Raw genomic sequence first — 27,110 nt, 5'->3', positions numbered from 1 at the left:
GGCTCGTGCCTATCGTTCCAGGGGTGCTGTTGTTTTCATAATTTTTTTTCAAATTCCTTGATATTAACTGCATAAAAAAAACACACACTCTCTCTCTCTCTCTCTCTCTCTCTCTCCTCTCTCTCTCTCAGGAAGGCAGCAGAACTGCTGCCGAAAGCTACGATTTTGAATTTTACCCACTTAGTACTGCAACTCGCCACTGAGTTTATTATTCTGCATTACATTACATATCATCAGTATCGTTCTAATTGATCACTATCACTGATAGTACATATTGATTAAGTTTTGAAGAATGTCAAAACTCACCTTCTCCCTGCAACAGCTGGACTGACACAGCTTGAGGGGGCAGTGCTCCTGTCACCTATAGCGCGGACTAGCGACCACATTATCACCCTGCTAACAAAATTAGAACTACTAAGCACCGCAGTTCCACTTATTGGTTCAATTCATTTTTTTATGATATAAAAACAAGAGAATGGTAATCTTTTTTTTAAGGATTATTGATAACCTATACTTAATTTCTCATATTCATGTTTATATTCATAATTTTGTGCATATATATGAAATCTATGAGGGGGGTGGGGGGTGGTTGCTGCAGTTCCACAAGCCTACTGACGAGCCGCCACTGTATATAAGTAAGAGAAAGTAAAGGGAAATACAGAAAGAAGAGAAACCGCTTATTAGAAAAATTAAAAATTAAATTAATGATTAGATCAGAATGTATCAGAATATAAAAATAATCGTTTTAGGGTATGTTAGATATGTAAGCGGAATAGTGATTGTTTTTCAGTAGTTTTGGTGAAGGTTATGTAAATTGTAATTCACTATGTAATTAGTTGTCAGCATGTAAACAAGCCCGCCATATTGTATTCCGGCTTCATAACATGGAAGAGATCCACGCTAACCAAGCTCGTCAGCAATGCGTTTCAATTAACCAAAATTCGACGAAAAGGGGATCGATTATGATGGATATAATTGGAACTGATACAACAACACAGGATTCAAGGTATAACATCATGTAACAAGATTATATCACTTCCTTCCAGGTAAGAGTTATTGTATAGCCGGGATAGGAGAAGGAAGACGTAGGCTAGGCCAACCCACGCGTACCATTGTTAGACATTGACCAAAAGGCCATCCGTTAAGGTAATAAGGCATTGCATTGTCGCTTGAACTTATAAAGTTTTAATTGCCCGACATCCTCTGCCAAGCTGTTCCACAGTACAACGGTGTAAAGAATAAAGAACCTTCGTAACTGTAACAACGAATATAGTATAGCTCTTGCTTATTCCAAAAAGTTATAACTTTTTATCTCTGAGCGTCATTTTATAATCAATAAGCCAATTGACCATAATCAGCAGATTTTCGAAAATTTCCAGCTTTTAGCCAACCATTTTCATCGTTCTAACATCGACGAGAACTTCTACGCTCTCCTGGTTATTCCTCGTTATTTAACCTTTACATTGTAAAACGCAACTGAGAATCCGCTCCTCTCACAGTAGCTGTTCTTTTCTTTTTGCATCATTGTCAACTTTCTTAAGTCAACAAGGATCCTTAGCATTTTATTTGCAATGTACTTATACGGATATATGTACATAAATCAAGCTCTTGTATAATGTAAAATACTCGAACAGAGGAGTCCTAAAATAATTTTCATTCACTGAAACCCCCTGATGTTATATCTGATTGTAACGTTAGGAGAGGAAAATATGGCCGAAGAACCTTTAGATTAACTCTTGCTATAAAATGTCTTTGCAAAAGTTACTCTGCCAATATTATTATAGCAGAATTTCTTTCTTTAATTTTCATTTAGAATTTTACCTGGTAAAAAACTCTGACACACACACATACAAACACACACACATATATATATATATATAATATATATATATATATATATATATATATATGATATATATATATATATGACTGGTAAAAATGTTCTGTACAACAGAGTTCCATCTAATAAAAGGAGCCCATAAAAACACCAAAATAGAGAAAAAGTTACTATATTTCAGAGACTGCTGTCTCCCTCTTCATGGTAGATGAACATCTCAAAAGGAGGATGGATTTCGGACACGATCGACAACGTCTTCATTCAACCAACCTTTAAGAAGATTAGAGGAAGATTATCAGCGGGGTGACTTAAAATGGCTGTTTGTGGATGGACCTCTTGGTATAAATACCACCTTTTCTGTGAACTTTTCTCATTCATCTACCTAAAGAGGGAGACAGCAGTCTCTGAAATATAGTACTTTTTCTCTATTTTGGTGTTTTTATGGGCTCCTTTTATTAGATATATATATATATATATATATATATATATATATATATATATATATATATATACGTGTGTGTGTGTGTGTGTTTATATATATAAATATATCATATATATATATATATATATATATATATATATATATATATATATATATATATGTATATGTATATATATATATATATATATATATATATATATATATATATATATATATATTAATATGAATAATTATCACATCATCGTGATTCATATAAATCATAACATGGCTACGTGGGTCAAACGTTCGAATTGGCTAACATGGTAGAGGGGGTTTCATATCAATTCTAATTACGAAAACACCGAGTTCGACGGTAATTTGTAAGGTCAGAATCGATATAGCCTCTCTGTTGGCCAATTCGGCAACTTCACTGTTCGTCCTGATTTCGTTCTCGTCCACAGGACAGTGGTTCAATCCTATGAGGGGACGAAATTTTTATCAACTAAAAATTCCCCTCTCAGGTACATATATGAAAATATATCAATTCCGAGGGTAGAGCGAATTAGATATTAAAGGACATTTGTAGCTCGAATATATATATATATATATATATATATATATATATATATATATATATATGCTTGCACGTGTGTGTTAGTGAATATTTTTCAGCTGTTTTTATTGTTTTTTTTTATGTCACTGAGTTATCGTTATAAAAGAGATGAAGTTTGTTTTTAACTTCCAGTTGCATGTTGTACAGTTACATTTTTTTGTCTTTTCTTCAGATGATATTTTCTCGGCGTTCTTTTTTCCTTCCGTTTCCCAGATTTTTTTCGTTTATATTTAGTTTCCATTTTCATTCACCCTTTTGGTAGCCATTTCTCTTATTTTTCTTTATGCTGTGTGTTCTCCTCTTTTCCTATTTTATCGTTCTGTATCCTTAAAGGAGATTCTAATTCATAGTAATCTGTTTGTTAAAAGACGCGCTGAGGAATGTGAATTGCAATATGAGATGTGGACGTTCTTCATCATTTACGTGAAATGCCTCAGCTACAAAATAATAATTTTGAATCACGAACTGCCTTCACATTACACATATTGTGTAACGATGTTTTTCTTTCGATATGTACGTATATATATATATATATATATAGTATATATATATATATATATATATATATATATATATATATATATATATACATATATATATTGTGACAAAGTGCCAAGTATCTGGTTACTTCACTACCATTCATTAATTGTTACCTCACAACAGCCAGACACCTGAACCCTCATCACAGGTACTAAACGACTGAATACTCTAAAGGCAACAGTGATCCCTTAACAACTTACCAGTATTGCAGAAAATCAGACTAAGTTCATCAAAACAGGTGTGAGGTAATCTTGTAAGTAATCAAATTAATCAAAGGGCATTACTCCATCAACAACTTTCAAAGTCTAAGTATTTCCCTGATTTCAGAAGTCGAAGTACTTCCCTGGTTCTAAGTCACTTCAAGTTAATTGAAGGAAAACAGATCAATTACCACTCTATGTTTCTACCTAAAATCAATATAATCATAATTAAAATGCTTGTATAATGGTGAGAAATAAAATACTTATAAATTTTTAAATACAAAAATTTATTATTTGACTCAAAATTATAAATGAAATTCACAATATCAGGGAAGATTACTGTTACTTGAAAAACAAAGTAAAGTTCAATTAATTCTTGAATCAATTCAGTAAAATTAAATCAAAATTAATTCATCACAAATTGAAGAAAATCAATTCAATCAAAATTCAAAAGTGTTAGGCAATACTTAAAATTTGGAAATTAATTCACAAGTTGCTAAACAACAATAAAACTTGAAAAGAATTCTAAGTAAATGCATTAATTCACAAGTGTTAATTCATTAAATGCGCATCGATTAATTACTGAAAATAACTAAGTTAATTAAATTTGTGATGCAAATGTAAACACGAAAAATGTGAAAAATACCAAAATTGCAAAAAGTGTTAAGCACACAGAATATAAATAAAAACACACTTTTCAATAAGAAAATGAATAAATGCACAAAACATAAAAATCACTTCAAATGAAACAAACACAAAACAAAAAAATTTGCAATGTGTAAAAATGTAAATCTTTTCACTCAAGCCATTGTAACCATTAGTTAATAGTTCTCTGAACCATCGTAACCAATAGTTATTAGTTGCAACTAATTAAAATATAACACACTTTACCTTCTTGGTATACCAATTTCTTTCTTTGCTGCAGCTTGCATTCAAAAATTCTCCACAATTCACAAAAATAGGCGCCGTTACACACTAATATATAATGTTTGTTCAGATTCCACAAAACCCTAATAATATCAAATAACTCTAAGAAATATCAAATCTGAAATCTACAAGTTACGAGTGACCATTCAGTAAGTATGAAATCGTAACGTTACTTTAAAATCAAAAGTGCTATGCAGTGGAGAGAGAGAGAGAGAGAGAGAGAGAGAGAGAGAGAGAGAGAGAGAGAGAGAGAGTGTAAACGCCTAGAGGATTTAAGCCCGAATGAATTCTTTCAATTCGCACAAGAGCTGGGCAGTGGGATCTGGCACAAAACGTTTTCGGCAATGAGAAAGATGATGTAATGCTTCTAGAAGCTTCTAATAGTGACGTAACTTTACAGACAAAAGGTGAAATTTATATGTGGCATTCGGCAAAGATGAATGCGTACGAAACGAAGTACATTCATATACATACTATCTCAAACAAAGACATGTACCCAATCGAGACGGAGGTCGAGCGATAATTAAGATTGACATGTTTTTTAAAAACAACACGGAGACTCAAGTTCCTCTAATCTCAAGGCGATGAAAAGTTACTGAAACAATTCTAGCTTCGAACAGACAAATATAATCTCTCTCTTTCTACATTCCAAGTTATATATTCTTTTTATATTATGTTATGCGAAATCTGAACACACATTTTAAACATCCTACAACTCCAAGGCTGGCTAAGGAATCTGAAAATGTTGCAAAATTATATATATAACATTTTATACAACCAAAGAGGTGATATATGCATTTTGAAAGTAGCCATATATAATAATATATATATGTGGTGTTGCGGTGGTGAGTGGGTAAATAGCTTCACTGACATCCTGGATTTGTATGGTGTCCTGGGTTTCACGCCTGGGCGCTGACAATTCTATTATCGCCTCAAAAAATTCCCCTTCGGTTAAGCATATATGAAAATTCAATAAATTCCGAGTAGAGTGAATTAGATAAATTAAAGGACATTTGTAGCTCGATGTATGTGTATATGAATCACAGTAAGTGATATGACTTATATAATGGCTACATGCTATCATAAGCGCTACAACACTACAGAGGTCGAGGTGGGTTAATGCTGGATCTAAATCAGCGAATACCTGAGCGCGAAAGGTATTTGAGGGTGGAGAGACGACATAAACTTATAGCCTCTTGCAGTGGTGGAGTGGGTAAATAGCTCCACTGACGTCCGGGCTGCTTTGTATGGTGTCCTGGGTTCGCGCCAGGTCGCCGTCAATTCTATTATTGCCTAATAAAATTCCCCTTTGGTTAAACATATATGAGAATATATTAATTCCGAGGTAGAGTGAATTAGATATTAAAGGACATTTGTAGCTCGATGTATGTATATGAATCACGGTAACGTGATATGACTTATATAATGGCTATATGCTGTCATAAGCACTACAACACTACCAAGGTCGAGATGGGTTAATGCTGGCTCCAAATCAGCGCATACCTGAGTGCGAAAGGTATTTGAGGGTGAGAGATGGCATAAACTTATAGCCTCTTGCGGTGATGGAGTGGGTAAATCAGCTTCACTGATGTCCTGGATTTGAATGGTGTCCTGGGTTCACGCCCGGGCACCGACATTCTATTATCGTCTAATAAAATTCCCCATCGGTTAAGCATATATGAAAATATATTAATTCCGAGGTAGAGTGAATCAAGATATTAAAGGACATTTGTAGCTCGATGTAAGTATGTGAATCATGGTAATGTGATATGACATATATATATATATATATATATATAATATATATATATATATATATATATATATATGTATATATATATATATATATATATATATATATATATATATATATATATATATATATATATATATATATTATATATATATATATATATATATATATATATATCTATATATATATATATATATATATATATATATAGAGATAGAGAGAGAGAGAGAGAGAGAGAGAGAGAGAGAGAGAGAGAGAGAGAAAGAGAGGGAACCTTACCTTACAGACCTTACATCTTGTTCAGGGTTACCCAGTCCCTCAGTCTGAGGCACCTCTAATGTCTACCAGAGAGTTGCTAGCACATCTTCCGGTATATTTTGCATCTTCCAATCTTGGATGGCTCTGGATGCAGCTTAGATATTTGTCGAGCTTATTCTTAAGCACATTTACGCTCACTCCTGATATATTCCTCAGATGAGCTGGCAACGCATTGAATAGACGCTGCATTATCAATGCTGGTGCGTAATGGATTAATGTTCTGTGTGCTTTCCTTATTTTTCCTGGTACAGTTTTGGGCACTGTTAATCTACCTCTGCTTGCTCTTTCTGATATTTTTAGCTCCATGATGTTTTTCAGCTATTCTTTCTAGCTGTTTCCATGCCTGAAGCTATCATGTAGCGTTCTCTTCTCCTTTCTAGACTATATAATTTTAAGGATTGTAGTTCTTTCCCAGTAGTCAAGGTCCTTAACTTCTTTTATTCTAGCTGTAAAGGACTTTCTTTGTACATTCTCTATTTGTGCAATATCCTTTTGATAGTGTGGGTACCATATCATATTGGCAATATTCAAGTGGACTTCGAATATATGTTTTATAAAGCATAATCATGTTGTTCAGCTTTTCTTGTTTTGAAGTGCCGTAACCAACATTCCCATTTTTGCTTTACATTTTTGCCAATAAGAATTGCAATTTGATCATGCATAACATTTTCCTATTCATCATCACACCAAGGTCTTTAACTGCTTCCTTATTTGTGATTGTCTCATTATTAGGTCCCTATATGCATATAGCTTTCCTTCTCTGTCTCCATATTTATTGATTCAAATTTATCTGAGTTAAATACCATCCTATTTACCTCTGCCTAATCATATACTTTGTTAAGGTCTCTTTGTAACTCGTTCCTATCTTCATCACAAGTAATTTCTCTACTTATTCTTGTGTCATCGGCGAAACTACTCACTATTACCGAGTCCTTAACATTACTGTCCATGTCTGCAATCATAATAACAAACAGTAATGCAGCTAACACCGTACCTTGTGTGCACTGTTACGGTGTCGAAATATCCTGGCCAAGGGTCGACTCAATGTTACGGCCTCTGAGAAAGGTCCGCTTCAGGTTCGATATGAAATAATGAAAAAAAAAAAATTTTCAACATCAACAGTTGAAACTGGGGATACGAATATAGAAAGAAACACTAACACAACAAAAAGGTTTATTTACAAGCTTGCTAACAAAGGTAAATGCAGAATGGTATCTCCTATTTACATAAAAAAAAAATAGAATCTTACATGCATGAACTGGGGGAAACAGTGAGGCAATTCGAATACTTGCAGTCAATTTGGTTATTCGAAGTGGTGCTTCACAAAACTAGAGCGGCAATTGCAGACGTCCTCTTGATTCCATATTGCAGAAAATAGTCTATTTGTAAGGCAGGAACTCCCCCCTTTTCTTCTCTGAAGTCTGTTCGACGTCGAGAATGAACACAAGATAATTCGTCCACCTCCTGAAGACGACTAGACCAAAATCCAACCAACTCTCGAACAACTCTTCTGATCCTTCGTTGGTTCCTTTTTCTCGTATCTCACTGATGATCTCTGCTGCTGCTCTCTCACTGATATTCTGACCAGTGGCTCTTACTGAGGATATCTCTCTGTGACTAACAGGTGTCTCTCTTTTACGATCTCTCTCTCTTACGATCACTGCTCTCCAAAGATCATTCGTCGTATTTATATGGCACTCCGGGCGGGGGCAGAGCTACGGCGAACGTCACAGACTCCCGAGATTTCTAGAATTTCTTAGATGAATCTAGACGAGGTATTGCATCAGAAAATCGCGGCGTTTCTCCCGACACATTGGCACGTGTTGAGCTCCACAACACGCCCCACGATTCCAAGAAACAGCCGCAAGAAACAGGCGCCTCCAACACGGGCGCGAAACCTCCTTACTGCCGAACTTCTCAAAAATGCGTTCTCTTTCCTTTATCTTTCTTTGCTATGAAGCATTACCATCACAGGCACACCGGATATTACCTTAGCTTCATCCGATTTTCTCATCGTTTGCAATAACTATCTGTTTTCTGTTGTGTAAAAATTCTTTTAACCATCTTCCTACTTTATCACTATGTTATGTTTTTCTAATTTTCTTCGCTAATATATTATGATCTACCTTGTCAAAGGCTTTTGCAAAGTCTAGATAAACCACATCTGTTTCATTTCCGCTTTACACATTTTGTATACGTTCTCACGGTGGACTAACACTTGTGTTTGTGTACTTTTTCTGGGTACGAAACCATGTTGTTCTATATTAACAATTATTTTTTATTAATGTTTCATAATATTTTTCTTCACTACCCTTTCATACACTTTCATAATATGTGATGTTAGACTCACAGGCCTATATTTACTTGCCTCAAGTCTTGATCCACTTTTGAAAGTAGGGGTAATATATGCTAATTTGTGTTCCTCATAAATCTTGCCTGTATCTACACTTTGTCTTATTAATATTGCAAGTGGCTTTGCGATAGAATGAACTACTTTCTTTCAACAAAAAAGCAGGGACACCATCATGACCTTTAGCAGCTCCATTTTTAATTTCATTAATAGCCTGCACAATATCAGCTTCATTAATATCTAAGTCAGCTAAATATTCACTATTTTCGTCCCTTACTTCTATATCATTATCTTCATTATCAATTCTAGGGCCGTGTGAATTTTCTCTTTATATCGTTCTGCCAATATGTTGCATATTTCCTTTTTTTCATTCGTTAATCTCCCTTCAATTCTAGAGGGCCTATTTCTATTCTTCTTTTATTCATCTTTTTCGCGTACGAGTATAATAGTTTGGGGTTTTCTTGATGATTTACTAGGTTTTTTCTTCCAAGTCCCGTTTTTCATTTTCTTTTGATTGTATTAATCTTTTGTTCTGCCATTTTCTATCTTACTTTTTTAGTTCTATAACCTTCCTCCATGCATTTTTTACTTTTGCAAGAGCCTTTTTTCCACTTTCTGATTTTCTGGAACAAGATCCTTCTGTCTCTTGGTATGCATGACTGCTACATTTACCTTTCTTCTTCGTATATATTTATCCACTATTTCTCTCAACTATTTTATATAATATCTCCGTATTTACCCCTATGTCATCACTTACGAAAATGTTATCCCCAATCTTTGTTAACTTCTTCATTTAGTTTCTGACCATTTTATATTTTTACTGTAGAAGTTGTATTTTCCATATCCTTCCCACTTTTTCATTTCTTGCTTTGGAATGGACTGTTAATTCTATGACATTATGGTCTGAAATACTTGCATTATAAACTATTATTTCTTTAACATAATTCACCTTGTTCACAAATACTAGGTCTAAAGTATTTTCCTTTCTTGTTGGCAGGTGATTTATTTGTTGAATGTTGTTATTCTAGTAGCATATCTAATAGCTTTTCGAATTGCCTCTTATCTTCGCACTACTATTACTCTCTTTTTTCATATAAATATAACAACCACAATCTCCTCTTCGTTCTTTGCCAGTCTACGGAAGGAAAAGTTAAAGTATCCCAGATAGGAGAATAGTCCCCTTCCCTTTGTGATTTCTACATATATCATCCAATTTTCTATTATTATGTCAAGCTCTTTAGTATTAGGAGGTCTATATATTACTATGTTCATTATTTTCAGATTCAAATTCTACCGCTATTAGTTCACATTCTGAGTTACTATATTTCTCATATATTTTTCCTTGTTTTTTGTCTTTCCCATATATTGTGGTTCCCCCTTGATTCCTATTTTTTCTATCTGATCTATAAGTTTGGAACCCTTTTATTTGATTATCATTCCCAGTCTCTTGGGAATACCAGGTTTCACTTATATTCATTATATCTATTTTCTTTTCAATTTGGGTTAGTTCTTCTAAGTACTCTATTTTTCTTTTTGAGTTACTCGTAACTAAACCCTGCGCATTCATCACTATGATGGTTTGCGTGTTTTCTCCTTCATTTAATATGGGTAATAATAAGGATTTTCCCATGTCTCTTTCCTGTTCTGGTATGTTGTTTTCTTTCTTCATTTCCAGAAATTCTGACATTAAAAAATCCAACTTTTCCATAATATTTGATCTTCCTTCATCATAATTATTCATTTTGTGTCTGAATCTGCAATTTTCTCTGTATCTGCAATATCCTCTTGCATCATAAATACAGTTATTATCTCTTGAATTGTATCTTGGAGCTGATGCTTTGAAATATTTTGATGACACACCATATCGCGGTGATGGCTGGTTATTTCCTTTCCTCTGAATATTCTTTGTTCCTCTCTTTGTTTGTTTCTTTCTTTTTTGGATTTTATTATTTGATTGATAATTTATTTGATTTTGATTCATGGCTACAGGGTGCATATATTTACATTTTTTGTCGAACTTACATCCTTTTCCTTATAGGTTTTTGCATTTTTTTGATGTAGATCTCTGCAATGCATCCTCATGGAGCCGTCTAGGTATGCATATTTACCATATATTTCATAGTTGTAACATACCTTAGGATGCTTGTAGTAACATTTTTCTCCGAATCTGCAATTCCCTCGTTTCAAAAGGTTGCAGGCAGACTTTGTCTTTTTTGTCTATTTTTTACTCTTTCCCATCATTGTTCAGAGAGAGAGAGAGACCCACCACCAGGATAATAGTACTCGGCACAGTTCACCCTTGTTCTTAATCTATATTTTCTCCCATTTCTACGAGGGGTCGATGTTTGTTGACAGCTCCACTTGGCTCTCAGATATAATATCCATCCACCTTCGCTTCGCATATCCTCTCCCTGTCCTTCCCGGCATCTCAACCTGCATTGCTATCCTCCCCACATAGTTCCTCCCTTATCATTTTCTCTTACTTTGGGAGTAATCATACAAACTATTTTGTTTTTTTTTGTTAGGGAGTTAAGAAAGCTCTATGGAAGAGCCTAAAAAGGTCTGAAAAAGGTGTTTCGCATCGAGTTAAAGATATAGTAATTTTAGGATTGGATATTTATGATTTACTTATTATAATGAAAATGTACACAAATAAATAATGTTCATGTTAAATAGGGAAGAAAATTTATTTCTAATTACATATAGCGTATTCATTTTAATTTTCGTTGGTGAAACAAGGCTCTATTTCACCACATATTTTAGCACATTTTAATTTATTTGGTGTAATGAATTTAGGCTATGTATCTGTGCGACTATTTACTGTTTCCACTTATAACTAAGAATATATGAATGTGCTTTTAATTTGTGTTCTTCTTACTTGATCCTTGTTTTTAATATAAGTACTAAGTATGAGTATCTATGACGAAGACCATTTCACGTTGATAAAAAAAAAAAAAGAAAAAAACAAAGCTTTTTGTTTTTTTTTTTAAAACAACCTTACCACATGGGGAAAAATATCTTGGTACGTTATCTCGAGTAAGCTGGAGCTCGCAGCATGCCTTCTTGTTGTTCCTCATATCTTTCATGCTTGATACCATCCATCTTCATCACTTCACACATCCAAGATAGCATTTTCATCTGTACAACATTCATTTTCTTCTGTTTTGGTCTCTTTACTGGCCATTGTTCAGCTCCATATGTGAGTGTTGTCCTCAAGTTGATTTTGTAGTCACACATGAAAACGAGATGTCTTTCTCTAATATTCCTACCCAATCTGCACCCTGTGTGTTACTTCTGCATTCAAATTCCCACCACTAGCTACTGTTGAACTATGGTATCTAAAATTCTTTCCTGGTCCCTACCGTACTAGTATAGAAATCCCAATATTCATTGAATATTAGGTATTCGGTCTTCTTTCTACTAATCTTGAGTCCTCTGTTTTCCAGTGCCTTTGTCCACTGCTTCAGTTTTGATTCCCGTACCCCTCTGTTGGTGTTGCATATTGCATTATTATCAGCAAACTGTATGCACCACTGGGACTGATTTCTTACTCCTTATGAAAACACATCCATAATTAGGTAAAAAACTTATGTACTTCAACTAACTCTTGGTGGTAACCATTTGCTTTACCCAAACTCTGCTTCTGATTTGTAGTACCCATGACAGTTTCATGCCTAATATATTTTGACAATAATCACTTTTTTAATTGATCCTATTATAGGACAGTTGTATCTTGGTTTTTCATAGAGAAAAATCTGTTATTATTCTTTTATACACCATCAGCAATTTTCCCCCACATGCCGTGGCTCCAAAGAAAAGAAAGAACAATGATCACTGAACATTCACTCTTTGATAAATTGCTTTATACACCTAGTGGGAAGACTCATCAACAGCTCGTTTAATTTTATTATTCTTATCTCTCTCATGCACCTAGCCTTGGTGTTAAGGTGCCTACTTTCCAATACTTCTTTCACTCCATTCATATATCCCTTCCTAGGTCGAATTGCGTGCTTTACTCCCAACTTGGGAGTAAAGCCCACAAGACTTCAAACTGAATACTTTTCACCAACATAGATAGTACCATTATTATACAATACTAGCAGCTGTACCTGTCTTCGGACGTGTTATTGAATGCACATTCCCTTCTAAACGACCAAGGCATGCATTTTTCCCCAGCCAATGCTACTGCATCACTAACCGGTTCAGTCATTCACAGCCGGCTGAAGCTGGCACATACATGTTGCGACAGGTTACTTGGCAAAATTTTGATCACGAGGCCCGGCTTCAATGGCCCTTGATAAAACTTAGCCTATAAACTCTGATATTGATGTTAAATGCGTTTGTAGTCCTTTATGTTAACTCATGCTACCAAATTTGAATCTATCTTTGGCTCTTTGTGCCGTAATTCCTAAAGAGGGGGTGGGGGACGGGAGCTGGTGGGGAGGGGGTTGCTGCGCCACCCTCTGCTATCAAGGTTGGGGTATGTTTGCTACGATCTCCTTCTTCCTGGTCGGTAAGTCAAAAGGGTGTAGGCCTCCCGTCCCTTAATAGTGGAAAACCCTTGGTCCCCCTTTTTCAGGAGCCTGTTTGTACCTATAGAAACTCTTGTCCATATATGGCAACTCCGAAAGTTGTAAGAAATGAGGGGGTATGAAAAAGAGAGGTTAGGACCCCTTAGAAATTGCCCTCGAATTTTGGAAGTTAACTAAATCCTTCCTTTGGGGAAGGGAAGTCTATCATAAAAATTTGGAAGTCCTCCCTAGCTGTCAACTCCGAAAGTTGTAAAAAATGAGGGAATATGAAAGAAAAAGGGTTACAACCCCTTCAAAACGGCTCTCGAATTTTGGAATTGGACTAAAACTTTCCTGGGGGTTTGGGAAGAGGGAATTCTATGGTAAAAATTTGGTAGCCCTAGCTGTCAACTCCGAAAGTTATAAAAATGAGGGGCTATGAAAAAGGGGGGTTATGACCCCCTTAAAAACGGCTATCGAATTTCATATTTTGACAAAAACTTTTCTGGGAGGGAAGGAAGTCTAAGGTAAAAATTTGGCAGTCTTAGCTGTCATCTACAAAAGTTGTAAAAAAAAATGGGTCATGAAAAAGGGGGAGTTATAACCTCCTTAGGAACGACTCTCGAATTTCAGATTTTGGCTAAAATCTTTTTGGAGGGGGGGGGGGGTCTATGGTAAAAATTTGGTAGCACTAGCTGTCAACTCCGAAAATGGTAAAAACTGAGGTTATGACCCCTTTAGAAGCAGCTCTCGAATTTTGGATTTTGACTAAAACCTTCCTGGTGGTAGGGGAGTCTATGGTCAAAATTTGGTGGCTCTAGCTGTCAACTTTGAAAGTCGTAAAAAATGAGGGTGTATGAAAAACAGGGGTATGACCCCTTAGAAGTGGCTGCTCTCGAATTTCCAATCAGGTTATGACCAAAGCCTTCCTTGTGGGGAGGATAGTTTATGGTAAAAATTTGATAGCCCTAGCTTTCATAGTCTGGGCATGCATAATGAACATACAAAGAGGCAAACAGACAGACAGAAATTGCCGTTTATATATATATATATATATCTATATATATATATATATATATATTATATATATATATCTATATATCTATATATAATATATATATATATATATATAGATATATATATATATATATATATATATATATATATATAATATATATATAGATGATATATATATATATATATATATATATATATATATATATATATATATATATATATATCTATATATATATATTATATATATATACTATATATATGTATGTATATATCTAGTATATATATATATATATATATATATATATAATATATAAGCATACAAATATTATTTTTATTATTATTTTTCGATCTGTCATCGTACTTGACTGGGTGGTATTTATAGCGCGGGGTTTCGGGTTGCATCCTGCGTCCTTAGGAGTCCATTACTTTTCTCAACACATGTGCTGTTTCTATTAGCAAGCTCTTTTGCATGAGTCCTGGCGCTACTTCGTCGCGTAGTTTTTCCAGGTTCCTTTTCAGAGATCTTGGGATCGTGCCTATTGTTCCTTTGATTATGGGTACAATTTCCACTGTCATATTTATATCCTCCTTATTTCTATTTTCAGGTCTTGATACTTATTTTTTTTTTGTTTCTTTCTCATCTACTGTGGTGTCCCATGGTTCTGCGACATCAATAAGTGATACTTTCTTATTGATTTTGTCAATCAGCGTCAAGTTTGGTCTATAAGCAAGTATTGCCCTCTCTGTTATGATACTAAAATACCAGAGGATCTTTGCCTGATCGCTCTCTATGACTCTCTCAGGTTGGTGTTCATACCACTTATTACTGAAAGGTAGCTGGTGTTTCTTGCACAGGCTCCAATGGAGGGCTTTTGCTACTGAATCATGCCTCTTTTTGTACTGGTTCTGTGCAAGCGCCAGAATTAGCTTGCTAGGTGGTATATGGTCTCGTCTTTGATATATCACTTCCAGCATATGGGTGAGAAGTTATTTTCATCTAGTATTCTTTGGATATATCTGGTTCTAAGGGCAGCCGTTAGCATTCCTTCTATTTCCTTCTTGAGTTCTCCCTCTCTGTAGCATTGCCATGTTTCGTTGCTTGCCAGTTCTTTAATCTGCCTCATGTACTGTCCAGGCATTGGTTTGCTATGCCATTCCTCTGTTCTGTTTTTTAATCTCCTGTTTCTGTATATTTCTGGGTCTTCGTCTACTTTTATAAGTCCTTCTTCCCATGCACTCCTTAACCACTTGTCTTCATTGGTTTTCAGTGTTCTGCTCACGATGTTGATGTAGTCCTCTATGCTTAGTAGATCTCTCTCTCCTTCCTTTTGTGTTATTATTATTATTATTATTATTATTATTATATTATTATTATTATTATTATTATTATTGTTGTTGTTGTTGTTGTTGTTGATGATGCAGCAAAACTTAAAAACTCCATCAAATAGCAATTACTGACGCCAGCAATAAGGATACTCATATTTCAGACGAAATAGTGAAAATATTGCGATGAATAAACTAACAAACAAAATATGATTATATAAACAAATAAGAGAAGTCGTTTTAACTAACACTATTATTATCATTATTGTTCAGAAACAAATCCACAGGTGACACTGACTAGAAATGCAAGCTTCCGAAGAATAGGATGTTTATTATAAAGAAGTAACAAAATAAATAGATAAAAGTACAAGTAAATTATCAAAGTACAAGGATAATTGTAGCTGAGTACAATGGTAGTAGGAAAAAAGACCCCTTTTCAGCTCAGCCTCAACACCCGACCCCCAATTCACCTCACAGACGATAAACCCCATAAGCTTGCCTTTATTTTAGCCTCACGTACGGTGACAATAACGAATCCACAGGAAAACCACCAAATATTTCACTCTAGTTCAGAAAAGAACCCCAAAATGGCTCATGAAGAGAGTAGGGTAAAAGACCCCATTTCGGCTCAACCTCAACACACAACCCCCAATTTGGCTCACAGGTGATAAACCCCATAAGCTGCCTTTATTTTAACCTCACGTATGTTAACAATGAACGACTCCACGGGAAAACCACCAAATATTTCACTCTATTCAGAGAAGAACCCCAAAATGGCTTATGAAGAGAGTAGGGTATATATAACTACATGGGAAAACCAAAAATTCTAAGTCCTTTAACCTAACCTAACCCAACCTAACGTAACCTAACCCACAGAGTGAAAAAATTCCAAGTCCCCTAACCAAACCTAAACCTAACCTAACTTCTCCATTCAAATTCAGATAAGCAGCTGATAAACACCCACAACAGTCACCGTTTCTCTGTCACTCACTGCCAGGTGTACAACATATCATATGACGTGATAGTATGAATGCGAAAAGATTTCTAAACTCTATAACTTAACATAATGAAACTTTATGGAAGGTTGAACAATAAAGAATGAGGGTAATAAAAACCAATTATGACCATTCATATATTTTTATTACATAAACCGGTACACATTACAAGTGTCAGATTCACTCGTTTCTCCTGAGACGCATTCAAAAACAATACCGCCACGACTCATTATCACCAACCTCAAACTGATTAACAATTTTACAATAAATAGCCACAATCTTCTAAATTCATTATCTTCTACCGCTGGACATTCGTCCTCCGCCTGTGCCCCTTGCGGAAGAACCCCTCCTTTCCCGCTCATCCTAAGGAAGAGAAATAGCGGGATTTAGAACATCCAAAAGCTTGCATGAAATAAAAAATAATTATGTTGTGTATATTAACATCTAAAAACGATTATTACCTTTTATTTAACGAATGCATACACTTCTTGTATGTGACAGGCCATTTACCACTAGAACTCCAATGAGAACAATCCACCCTTTTGAAATACTTGAAATAGTATTCTGTCACCCGCTTGTCATTACTTTCCAAATGACACAGTGAGAAGACAACGTTCATTAACGACAAAACTGGTTTCAACCCTCTATGACTCGTACAGTGAACAAAGAAAACAGTGTAAAGACCGCACTTGTAAGAATTATCTGGCTGTATCTGCCTTATGGACTGGAAAAGGGCAAATCCCGAATTTGCGCGAAGAAAACTTGAAAAGCCGCCTGAATAAATTTAGGGTTTATACCATAACTGTCAAAAAAGAAGATTGTATCCCTAGGTGAACAGTCAGTATAAAAACACACCCTGTGTCCAACAACATCGATACTAGAAATTGAATGAAGAGTATTAGATATAAAAACTAACAGTTTATTTCTATTTGCAGGTATTATGAACGTGCCTACTTCATCTGAAGCGAATACACCTAAACATTTAATAACACTCCCTAGCGAACCTTGTAAAGCAGTCTCAATTTCTTTCGGATCCATCACTCCTAACCCCTAACATCACACTGAATGACTCTATCCGAATCAATTGTTAAAATACCCTTGGTGTTTCCGAACAAAAAATCATGCAAGGATGAGGCGTGACTGTTCCCAGCTTTATAGATATTCTCAAACTAGCTGAAATTTCAACCGCATTGGATCTTAAACCTCCTCCGTGATGAAACTAAAACAATAGACAGCCCTTCCATTTTTAAAAATGTCGTAGGTGATGAGGTTATCATGACCACCTCCTATTGACTTCTGAGTCTCGTAAAACAGTTGCGTGACAGAATCAGTAAAAGGACAGTTGATATTATACAATATATTTCCATTAACAGTGATGTGCCCGCTATTCAAGTTGCATGTGCCAAAGTACAAACTATTGGCCGCGTAATTCCCTAAAAATATTTGCATACCAATCATACCTAACGTAATCTTTTCAGGTATACAGGTGTTGAAAGGTTGATGTATTAAAATGGAATCCTCATTCTTCCCAATAATATATGTTTTATATAAAGTCTTATCAAATATATATTGTATAGAGCTAACCGCTAGAGCTGTGTTTAAAGCGGACATGGCGTTATAATGGGTGGTAATCCGATCAATCCACAACTTGGCTTTTTCTATATTCAGATCGTTTAAGTGAGCGTCGGTTTGGGCACCCATCACCCAGTTATTATTGGCCATTTCGAGCCTTATCCTCAAATCCACGGAATCCAACAAATTCATGACTATACTCACTAGATCTATAAGGAGAGGAAAATATGTGTGAACGCCTCTTGTCTTAACGGAGCTCATGACCCGAGTTTCCCACCTACTCGTCTGTCTGAAAGAAGTGACTGTATAGGTTTGTGCAACATCATGCGTGGCGTGAAAATCATCCGAGAAAAAACTCACTCAGACCAAAAGTCAGTAGCGTGCTGGTTTTCATGCCCCTGAGCATTTTTATGCATGATTGATAGTTAAAAACAGGACACGATTCCACCAACTTTTCATTCAAGAACACAGACGGATTTAAAATGTGTATTGCTAATACCATTAATGAGTGCAATATGTGCATCATCCGGCAGCTGAGCACTGCACCTAACCACTGTGATGTATAGTTCCAAAGCTATACTCGACAAATCCAAGAAGGAGCCTGCGAACCCATTAATACGAAACTCAATATAGTTATCACTAAGGATTTCATTTATAGAATTGTTGGTGTGAAATCCAACCTTTCCTTCGAATTAATCAAACTTTCTATAATCCTATGCTTGTTCACATTCGGGAACAATTCTGAGATGCCCACAAAATATGAAGAGACAGGAATCTTGTTTCCCGTCCCTGGCACATTTGGAACCACACCTGCCTTTTCACAAAATTGTGAGAGGGAGAAAATATGTGCATGTGCACACGCTGACAAAGGGTGAATGAATTAAAGAAGATCATACACATCTTTGTTATATTTACTTCTCGATTTAACCCGTCCATTCTTCTTTCTCCTCTTCTTCCTCGTCTTCATAGCCAACCGAGCGAATGTACGTTTCACTCCACCCAACCTTTTCCTGTCAACCTTCCCACCTCCGCTTAGAATGTATCTACCCATACTTTTGAGAGCTGTCACTCTGTGTCTGTTAAAGATTCCCTCATGGGCCGCTGATTGTTCACTACATCTAAAAGCACCGATCTACCAAACTCTTTAACTGAAGGTTTAGCAGCATTAAACAGGAAAGGGAGTACCCAGCATGCAATGCCGGCCATGGCTGAAAATACACCTCCACCTCTTCTATGGCTCGGATAGAAAACCAAAATGTCCACTAGACCCACTCCCATTCTTAAGGGTTCAGACAAGAACAACGTTTTAAATTCAACCTCCGAGGGTGGGGTGAATATGACCCTCATACCTGTTAAAAAAAAAACTTTAATCCCTCCCTTGAATATTATGCTGAACGCTCGTTTGGGCGATCTTAATTACTCAAGCTCGTGAAAATGAATAATGTAAAGGTGGAAAAGAATGCAGGTTTTATACATACCTCTCTATCTGGCCCTTCAATGAAGCACACAGGTGACGCTCGAGTTGTTATTGAAATGAATGCACCTTCCATTCTGGTCGGTGATGGTGATTCAAATCTGTTCTAGAAAGTTCGTATTCAGCGCTTTATATATCGTATTGTGTATCCCTTTCTCTTTGTCTCTCTCTAATGTAAAACAATCCAATATATTTACTAGTTTCCCTCCAAAAACAGTCGGTTAAACAATATCGGTGTACACATACATATAATCTACACCACAATTATCAGGTAAGGAATCAACCGAGAGATGTGCATTCACCACATCAAGGCCGTAAACTTTGTACGCTGTATTATTTTTAAAACCCAGCAATCTGGCCGCTTTATTACTGAATTTGACGGACACACTTTTAATGTCCCCCACCCCAATCTTCCCTCTCTTAATGTGAGGGATAATAATTCTCCTGCTGTCTTCATCCGAACCAAATACATTGTTACTGTTGAAAGTGTTTTTGCATTCGCTGTCAAAATATACTTTTAAATGTTCAAAAATATCCTTGTTAAGCGCCCTCACCAGTCTTTTCATGTCCCCCACTAACACAGCCATCGTCGGTTTATAGATGTAGGCGTGCTTATTATTTTTACCGCGTTTAGTAGCAAACTGGAGGGAGAATTCTTCATCTCTTGATAATACAACATAATAAACTCCCAGAAACATGATCGAAGCTAGACCCACTTCATATTCACTTCCATTCGGTAGGAATATAGGAGTAGGTAACCTATTCACAAACCCGGATGCTGAGTTATTCACGTACTTGTCCAAGCAGCCTAGACTGCTCACATATATAATGTGTTCACCCGTCATGCTGATGAAGTACTACACATAATTTCGCTCATCTTGGTCTTATATGAAGGGTGCATGGCACGCTTTTACCTTCAACAAACTTAATATCCTCCCCCTTCTGATTCATCACACCAATGGAAATGTAATCTACCACATTTGTATTTAAAGGTTTATAAACTGCGTTATGCGAACATCTACTCTGTCCACATTCCAACGTGAAACAGTCCAGTATATTTACCATTTTATCACTCAGCGATGGCGGTTGAATAATGTTGGAATACGAGTAAATGTAATCGATACTGTGATCATCAAGATAGAGTTTTGGAGCGATGATTTCTCAACACCCTCACACCATAAATCATGTATTGCACTCCTATGTTAAACCCCAATAAACGTGGAGCCCTAACACTAAACTTTACAACAACTGAAACAACTCCTACTTTCATAACATCAGCATTCACGTATGTGAGGCTTATCCTCTTCAAATCATCATCCCATGAAAATAACCCATCCCTATGCATAACACCCCGAATGTATGCGCCGTAATACATTTTCAGTTGTTCTGTAATGTCTGTATTGAGTGCTTTAGTCAATCTATTCATATCCCCTGCTAATAAGCCAGCAGCGGGAACATACGTGAAAGCATATGAGCGAGTTGTCAAACTCTGATTAAAGGTGACTTTAAACTGAAGTGTGAATTCTTCATCTTCTGGTGTGACGGCGTAGTATTCGTTTGGTAGTGTAACCCATATGGCACTTAATTCATATTCTACATCTTTTGATAGTTATGGGAGTGGCTAACCTGTTTATAAATTTACACGGTCTGTTTTTGGGAATTAAATCTAGACACACCCCGCTATTCACATATACGATGTGATTGCTACACATGCTGAACACACAATGCTGGTAATACACATTATTGAGGTCATATATACTACACAGCTTAGAAGGGATGAATAAAATGTATGAAAAAATTAATTTTATTTATTATACAAAATAATGGAACATACATACATGCACATGTACATATACAGGTTGGCAAACATTTTTGTTTTTTTTACATAAGAGGGTAGCACTGCTACGCTTAGTTCATCCCCAAGGCTTAATTTCTCTGTGGCCATCACTTCCAAATGTCTCAATTTGGAAAATGAATCCTTCAACCGCACATCTCCCACACACTTCTCTTCCATGAAGGATAAAACTGACTCCTTGACAACTATACATGTGACCTTTCCGTGGTGTTTCATCTCCTTGCCAAAGGAAATAATCACAGGTAGGTATTGGTTTAATCAGACACAGTTCATGCGACCGCTTTGTCCTATCCTTACAGGGAATAGAACATATTTCATATCTTCAAATGATATTTTTTTAATTGACTTTTTAAACTCTTCAACGCTGAATAAAAGTGATTGTATATCATTTCTCTCGTATCGTTCCACAACCTTTCCACACGGTCTTCATCCTTAGAATACATTATACTCGATTTGGCGAATTCATTGCACCAATTCTATATTGCCTTAACAACGTGAAGATGATGGGAAGGTCAGGTTCTTCAGCATCGAACGTATTCTCTCCCTTGGGTGCTGTCAGAATGGCGGTACCTTCTCTCCCACAGTGATGGAGTGAAGCGTAACTAGTTCCAGCTCTGTTGTAATGGTGACCTGCGATGTCAGCATAGGGGTAAACCCTCACGATGTCTTCAACTAATCCATAATTTCGACATGTCACATAGTTAGTGGCTACAACCAGGCAACACTCCTTGAACTTGGTCTGGGATAAACTCCCCAAAAGCAGCTTGCAGGATGAAAAAACCATATCGAACAGTGAATGGGAGTGTGCACATCAACACTCAGTGAGCCTAAATATGCTAATGCACTCTTACACTTGCCGGGGTTTCCATGTCCTCTCCTCCCATCACCGTGATTTATGCTAAGCTTCGCCCCCCTTCGAAACTTTATCGTGTCCGCATGATTGAACAGGTTCATCTCTGATCATTTTGCAATACACCATTACAACTGCCCCCTTCAAAAGTTTATCACACCCACAGGAATGAGCAGGTCCACCTCTGATAATTTCGTGATTCATCAATACAGCAGCCAAACATCCCCCTTTTTCTTTGCTACCCTGTTCTTCATTGTTCTGCTACCTCCTTTCTTAAATGGAATTGTGCCATGCTTCTATCTGTCTTTTTATATTGGTATTTCCCACCATCAATTCACTAATACTTCCATGTTCAATTAAATAATTATAACTGTGTATGTTGCTATCATCTGTCCTCTTATTCGCTTGAAATTCTCTAGCCACATCTAAAATGTTATATCATTCCATTCAATCGTGCCTGAATTTTGCAGATGATTAACTAGGGATGTTACATATGGTATCTGATGATCTTTGAACAATATAGGAATAACACTAGTCAGGTCGGGATTTACTCATTTGTGGGTAACTTCGCGGTTGAACAAATTCAAAATCAGCAGTTCTCTCTTCTTCTTTTTTTTAAATTTCTTCATTTTTTTAAATTTTCCTATTTAAAAAGACTTCCTATCAAACTGGCTGCTAAAGGAAGTAATACAGACAGAACAGTGCCCCCTTTGAGACTCTTCAATATGTTTTTCTTCCCCGCTAACATTGTTGTTTTCAAGGATACTTGACAGATTTCCCTCTTACACCTTCTGAGCTTTCGAATGAGGGTTGTTTCTCTGGTTAGATTACAGTGAAGAAAATTTCTAAATATTTCGGATATGGTATCAATAAATGCTCTGCTTGATGTGGGAATCACTCTACTCCTCTTGGAGGTGGACAAATGAGAGTTGAATAAAATAAAAGCATCCTTTTTACAACTCATGTCCGCACAATTTGGGATTTGTCGACCCACGAATTAAATTGAGCAGGATAACCCTTCCAATTGACATAATATTGCGTTCTGTTGCCTCTCCTCCTACTCCCTAAGATGTCAATGTCATAGGTTTCAGGCAATTTTGTAGGTATTAATTCTTCTCTGTAGAATGTACCTTTTATTTCTTCTCCCGCTAAATCTTCTAAGATGTAAACTGTAGGATTTTGCAGAGTGATGAGCTTCTTGATTCTAAAAATTTCTAGAGTGTTTAGAGCTGTGTATCCTCTCCTGAAAGCAGCGTTCTGGTTTTCGTCAGCCATGCGTATGGTGTCTCCAACATTCAAGGTTGAACTGATGCAGCCCGTTGCTAGAAAGGCGTTTTTATATTCTCGAGAACTGGCTTTTAATGTTTTCTTTTGTCTTCATCGCATGCACCTCCTTGGGCATCTGCCCATTCCCTAAACTCTTGTCTTGTGAGTTGTTATAGCTTTCGACTATGTCCTGCAGAACACTGATATATTTCAATGTATTCTTGTGTGTAAGGTATCTGTATATTCGGTTTTTAATGGTTTTAATTGCCCTTTCAGCTACAGAAGGTTTAATTTCCCGCGAGTAGATGCTATATAACAACACTTTCCTACTTTTTAGATATTTTCTCACATGTTTGTTATAATATTCCCTACCTTCGTTGCTGTTCAGACGGGACATTCCTGAAAAATCGTTAGATTCTAGAAGCATTTTCAGAGCATCGCGCACTGTGACACCGTCTCTTTTCTTCAGAGGGAGGACACGTAAATACATTGAAAGTTGGTCGATGAAGAATAGCAGATATTTATAACCTTCATTGTGTAGACCGAGTTCTGACATGTCGGCTGGATCTGTGCTGGCCACAGCTCGAGGTTTGGAAGATATGATTTTCCTCCCAAGGAAATGCTTGCGTGTGGTTTTATGAAGGGTGCATGGTGGCTGACCCCGTAAAAAACCTATGACGTCCACTTTAGTTATGTTTATGTCCTCATTCTTTGCTGCTTTGAGTAGCGCATTCACACTGCTAAAAAAGCTAGGATGTGTTACCTTCTCATATAAATTCCTGAGCAGTTGGAACTGTTCTTCAGTCATATTTGTACACAATTTGGTATTCGGTATCTCCGAAGATATTCATTCTGAACTGTAACAGCTCAGGTGTTGACGAAGCGAAGTCTACCAACAGATAACCAAAAATTCAGCAGCCCTTCACCTGCCGAATAACTGTCTACCCAAAATTTCAATCTCTCCAATGTCACGGTTCTTCATGAGGATGTAATGGGAGCAATTGAGACGGATGTTCCTGCTGACTATACCTGAGTGGAATATGTTCTGGGTTATGAAAATCACCGATATGCCCAAATGTTGTCCTGCAGTGAATGCCTGGGTGACGACTTTATTGTCACTGGCTTCGAGAAAACAGTCTTCCAGTACAAATAATAGACCTTTTCCATCCTCCATTCCTCTTTCTGTGTAATCGAATTGGTTTAGTATCTTTGGATACTTTGAATTTAGCACTTATGGTGTGATGTCTTTCCAGAGGGTGTTTACTCACCCCACAATATAAAATACAGTGAAAGTTGGCCTCATACATTTCAATTAGTTCTGACACAGGATCGATTTTCCGCTGTTGCTGAAATTTTCTATGATAATTTGTGCAGGAACAGCAAAAAAGCTTAAGATTTCTCTCTGGAAGGGACCCATTTCCATGGCTGCAGTTAACAGGCTACTGAGCAGATGCAACGTTTACCTGAGCATTATATACAGGTGAAGGTTGTTGAGAAATTAATTTGATTGTGCAATGTTTTTATTCATCATAATTTTTTTTATATACAGGTGAGGGTTGTAGAGAAATGAATTTGATTTTTTTAAAATTTTTTGCATACATTTACAATAATTTAAACTATAAATTCATACATAAATTTGTATATACAGGCACACATTTTAGTGCGTGACATGTCTACTCAGACCGAGTCGACTTTTCTTAGCAGGGGGAGGAAACATCAACTTCGCCCAAGAATTTGCGAGGGCATTTATCGGACACTGCTGCTGCTGCTGCTGCTGCCGCTGCTTAACCTCCAATTTGCTGTCCACTCTCCATCTTTTGGAAGAACCTTTTATCTTGGGGGTTGAAAGTCATAAGGTTGGGCGGAGGCTTTGGAACTTGTACATCATGTCCTTAGCCAGGTCCAGTATGCTGAACTCGACATTGATCGTGGATTCTGCTGTAACAGACTCTCTGCAGTGATTCACAATGCATCGTTGATTGTTCAACCTTTCAAAGGACTTGTTTGTATGTTTAGACACATTTCTAAGTAGAGAGGGTTCATCGGTGGTGACAAGTGTCCTGGTGGAATAGTTCAAAGGGTTTTTAATGGTCATGCCAGAAAGACCGTTCATCAAGATTTTGATGGTTTTGCTCTTGTCAGGGTCTGATTCCTTCACTCTATAAAATCCTTGTTCGAACTTGTAAAGTTTTCATATAACGTCGACTTCTAGACCAAGTCTTATTAATGTTTGCAATAGGGGAAGGCAAATCAAGTGGTTTTGCATAGGTAAGTATGTGCCTGCCAGTTTGACATTTTTTTTAGGAAGCTTCACATTAAACTTTTCCGATAGGCTTTTAGTGTAAGGGGTTAGATCCTGGAGGGTTACGTTCAAGTGATGTATAGCTAGAGGGAACTCATCTGTCCTGAGGGCGACATCATCTCTAACCTTCTTAGTATCAAGGAGGATGAAATAACCGTGTTCCCCCTGCCAATTGATGGATGTGATATTAATGGCAGTAAACCACTCTAGTTTTGGGGGGGGGGGGGGGGGGTGGGGGGGGGGGGGGGGGGGGGGGGGGGGGGGGGGGGGGGGGGGGAGGGGCGGGCGGGCGGGAGAGCTCCGTTATTCCATCCAAAGGCATTTTATATCTGCTCATCACCGTAGGATAAAGACTGGTAAAATCGACGTACAGTATGTATGATTGTTGGTCACCAGCTTTAAATTGTGGGTTTAACTCGGGGTTGTTCGCTATGGTGTGCCTTTGGACTAGACTGCAGAAACCACCTCTGATGTTGTTAGCAATCAGTTGGTAAGTTTCCCCATCGGAAATCAGGGGGAAGCTCGTTCGCAAAGTGTGGAGAAAAGCATCTAGTGAGAGGGAGGAAAACGTTAAATAGTAAACTGGGTCCAGTCCAGACTGTATGAGCAGCCTTACTTAAAGCTAAGTAAACATCCCCCAATAATCCCATGTCCATGAGAAGGTATAAAACGGTGTAATCCAGTAAGTTAGAACAGTTTGCAGCATTCCAGATTTGCAGACGTGTTCATATCCTTCACAGGGTATGCTTTCCCCTGTCAGTGAGGAATTGAAACACACTTTGGGAGGGATGCCGGGTTTTGGCAACACTTGGAAGCCTGTGACATAGTCGTAAGGGTAGTACTGTTTACCTGGTGCTCTCTTTGGGTTATTTAGGTAACATCTGGCGTGTGATTTCCAAAGCTCCTTTCTGCTTGATGTGACTCAACTCAAGACTAGAAAGTGATCCTCTGATCATGTGGGCACTGTCTATCAATCTGATGTTGCC

The sequence above is a fragment of the Macrobrachium nipponense genome, chromosome 9 (genome assembly GCF_015104395.2).
Source record: "Macrobrachium nipponense isolate FS-2020 chromosome 9, ASM1510439v2, whole genome shotgun sequence".
Classification (NCBI taxonomy): Eukaryota; Metazoa; Arthropoda; class Malacostraca; order Decapoda; family Palaemonidae; genus Macrobrachium; species Macrobrachium nipponense.
Note: the sequence above shows the minus strand (reverse complement) of the source record.